The sequence below is a fragment of the Pinus tabuliformis genome, chromosome 2_2, assembly GCF_031772625.1.
Source record: "Pinus tabuliformis cultivar Carrire ecotype Pingquan chromosome 2_2, CPIR1, whole genome shotgun sequence".
Classification (NCBI taxonomy): Eukaryota; Viridiplantae; Streptophyta; class Pinopsida; order Pinales; family Pinaceae; genus Pinus; species Pinus tabuliformis.
In genome coordinates this window covers 783,516,745-783,520,900 of record NC_142300.1, presented here as the reverse complement: position 1 = coordinate 783,520,900, position 4,156 = coordinate 783,516,745, and positions in this window count along the sequence as shown.

Sequence of the window (4,156 nt, the reverse complement as noted above, 5' to 3'; positions counted from 1 at the left end):
AAACCACTCTCAAAATCTGGAAAATCCATGCCACCAACAATAAAGAAACCCAAATACACACATGCATATGCCATTTATGCAAAAACTCGCTAGGAAATCATACATGAAATTTGTAACCTGCAAGTATTCCTGCTGAAGCTACCTGATCCAACCTTTCCTTTCTTGATCCTTGCTTCCTTTGACTTCCTTGCCCTTCCTTTGCTTGCTTTTTTTTTTCTCCTCTTGGTGCTCTTCTCCTCTCTGAGACTAACTCCAAAACTGAACTGACAAAAATATAGACTAACAAAAGCTACTAGTTGATGCTATGATGTCTTTTTATTATTGATGCTTCTAATTTCTTTATTTTTCCATTATTTTCCTTCATTTTCATCCTCACATGCAACCTGTGACCTTTCACCTCCCTTTTCTCCAAATTTCCTTTATTTTCATAAAAAATTATGCCAATTAATGCCTCTTTGTGTTTTCAAAGCCTTTTCCATTGCCTTTGTCAATTTTCCCTTAGCCATAAACGCAATAAGTGATGTACACTAGGATATTTTTCCCAACACCCAGTTTGGAATAAGTATCCCATGACCTTGGTCTTATTTTTCCTTTATTAACTTCTACTACATTAACTTTTGACACGGGGCTATTACAGAAAATTCGAATTTCCACATCAATAGACAACTTGGATGTAGTTAACTTGTGTGACATGGCTCGTCTCAGTCAGTTAGCTCAGTAAATTCAAGTTAGAGGGCATGGAATTCAGTTAAGTGTGTGTTATTGATAAATTTTAATAATCCAATTCAAATATATCCAATTGAGTTCAGTTAAACTAGTTCTAACAGTTGGAGGAACAAGTGGAAAGTTAGATGTGTAGTGGGACAAAATTCTCACTCAGTGATCATCTAGTTAACTGATCAATCAGACTAAAATAACTAGTGCATACAGAGAATTCGAGTTCCTAGTTGTGGTGGAGATTCCAAGGCAGTGTAACAAGCAGTTGTAAACTAGTTTGAGTGTACAAGTGTTGCATGTAGGTAGATGATCAAACCTTGGGAATTGCGCAATGAATTGGAGTAAAATTCCTAAAAAAATAGGGGCTAATTATCTATGAATTCCACAAGGATATAGGGGATCAAGGCAAAGGCATCAATTGACTAAGTCTGCATCATATCTTCTCATTGAGCAGAGAGATAGGTAATTCACTTGCAGGTTGAGCTCAGACTGAGCTAGCAATTGTAATACATATCCATCCATTTGATTAACGCAAAGAGGCTTAAGGGTTTTTCCTAGTTAGGTTCCCCTAGAAAAATTATTGTGCATGTGTGTTATTTCTTATTGCATGTCTGATATTGTTATTCTAAATTGTGAATTGAATTCATTAGTAGAGTATAATTGTGTCTCTTGTTTTAGATTAAAATTTCTTGAGTAGTTGCAATTCTATCAGCAAATTTCTACATGAGGGATGCAATATTAATGTGGAGATCCAACTAGTATTGCCTTATTGAGGATGGGAAGTCCTTTATCATCAACACATGTAAATACAAATCAATGATCTCAGTGATAAGTGTTCACCAACCTAAGAAGCCAATTAGTAGTAGTAAGAAATATGTTTTACTTTTATTGAGAGAAAATCAATTTGTTGATGAGTCAATAATTGAAAAGGAATCCCCAGAGGGTGTAATAAAGAGTAGAAACATAAACTAAAAGAGTTTCTACAAGAATACATAGGAGTGTTCTAGGAGCCTAAATCTCTACCCCACAAGAGGGAAGTTGTTTGATTGAGGGGGCCTGACCCAAGTTTGGAGTTAATTAGCCAAACAAATCCCTACACTACTAGCCCTTTTGGCAACAGCCCGCGGAGCGCGGAATGAGGTCTCACTTGAAGCAGTATTGGGGGATGCTGGAACCAAGTTTCCACACCCTTGAGATGTTTGAGGGGTCGATTTAGTCCAACTGTGAATACCTTTGCGCAAGTTACTTCACGCACTGTCTGACCTACGAGGCCTTCACGATCTGTTATAATCACCTTCGCGCAACCCTAACCAGGGGCTAAGATGCTTTCACGCTGCTAAGGCAACAATCTGCGCTAATTCTCCAAGTTACACCGCGGATCTTACTTATCTTCTTATAACTGTTAGTTAACTTTGCATAGACAGATACTTTGTCTTATATTCTCTTAATCAACATAATGATATAAGTTTGCGCATATAAACAGTAAAATTGCAATTCATACCCAATATACTCAATGCATAAAATAGGAAAAGATACACAAAAATGATATGAAACTTCTCTTTATTACTTATCCAAAGGTTACAGACTCGACTCTCCTTGCACACTCAGTTGCAGGGGTCCGTGCACTCAGTTGCGAACTACTAGGCCTCTATACACTCAGCTGCAGAGCCTTCTCCTACTCTACGACCCAAGACTCGACTCTACACTTAGATAAGACTCAATTCTTCGTCATTCATTCCTCAATTCATTTCTTCAATCATTTACAACTTAGAGCCTCGCTCTATTTATACAATCCCATGGTCCGCAGACCATGGCTATATCTCTAAATCTGACATTACATTTAAAAATCAGGGTGGACAACCCTATGACTCATTTACAAGTTCGCGCTCCGTGCCCCCAAAACGCGGAGTCTTTACATTGGATTTAGTCAAAACCTAGGCTTTAAGCCCCAAAACTTCCCTTTGGGGAACCCGCGCCCAACAGGACCCCAACACAAACATCGTGACATCGTGACTCACCCTCGAGTCACTCTGTCGGTGCAGAGATATTCGCACGGAGACCTCCCACCTCTGCCCGAACTGCTGCAATATCGACAACGCACTAAGCAACTACCTGTTGTACCTCATGCACGCGTTGTTCAGAGACCACGTTATCTGAACTGCTTCCTTGCATCTGCTCCTGCATTCCCTGTATCTACGCAAGCTTGGTTTTGATTGAGGCTGTAATGACGAAGGGCTCATTGATCCATGGTTGGACACACGCCTTCAAAACCGCTTCCTTATGTTGCGCTGCATCTACCTGCTCCTTAAGTGCTTTTGCCTATTGCATCCGCGTGAGCCTCTGTGTAAGGGCCACCATTTGCGTAGTCCCTTTTATATCATCATATCTTTACTGTAGCTCATGTGCCTCTGTTTCCAAGCATTGTATGTTTGGGTCCTCCTACAAAGTAGTGAGGACCTCAAACGACTCTTCCAAAATTTTGGTGCAATCCTTCACTGCACTGTTGATCTCTTCTGTTCCTGTTGCGATGGAGCTGGCGCATCGTTCCTTCACCTCTAGTGGAGTTGAAGGCTACGCATTCAACTGCAGCTCAACTATCTAAATGTTCAGCTCCAGCTATACCTTAATCATTTCTTCTTGCGCCTTGCACATCCCTGCTGCTAACCTCCGAAAGTGCACCTCTGCTGGTGCCTCTACTAGGATGGCCAACTCAGGGACTATCTGGCAGGCTTCTTCAACCACATGCACAATCTGTTGGTTCTGTGCCACGACCTCATCGTGATGTAGGCTTAGTTGCTCCATGTTAATTCATTACTCACTTATTACCTGGAGCACATGACCCTCACTAGCCCACAGTTCTACAGTTACTCCGTCCTGCAGAACATAGAGCGTCTCCCGAGGGAGCGCAACCATGTTGATCCCCACTCCTTTTAGTGCACTAATCATAGGCCTATCGGCCTCGTTTTCTGTAACCAGTCGCCCCTTTGGCAACACTATAGTATTGGTGATGCAGACGTGCAACATTTCTTCAGCTGTGGCCGTTTCTACTGCGAGGCTGGTCTACAGAGTACCAGCCTGAGGAGTGTGCACTTGCAAATCCTGTATCTATGCCCGGAGGGCCCCCAATGCCATCTGATTTTCCTCTACGAACTGTTGGAGGGCCTCCATGGTGACGTGGCACACTATCTCCCATATGTCATGTAGATCCCCCTCAGTGAAGGTGATCGGGTCGAAAGAAGTCTTAGAGGCTTTTGACTTGTTCCTGCAGCCCCACCTGCTCTCTCAGGCGATGACGCGTCAACTGTGTAGACATTTTCTGTGGGTCGGCGCCACCTTCCTTTGTCTCGGGCTGTTCCTCAGGCGACCGAGACTTATGGCCCTTGCGCTTCTTCTCTGCTACCTGTTGTTGTTCTGCGGCTGCCTTCTGTTGTTCTGCTAC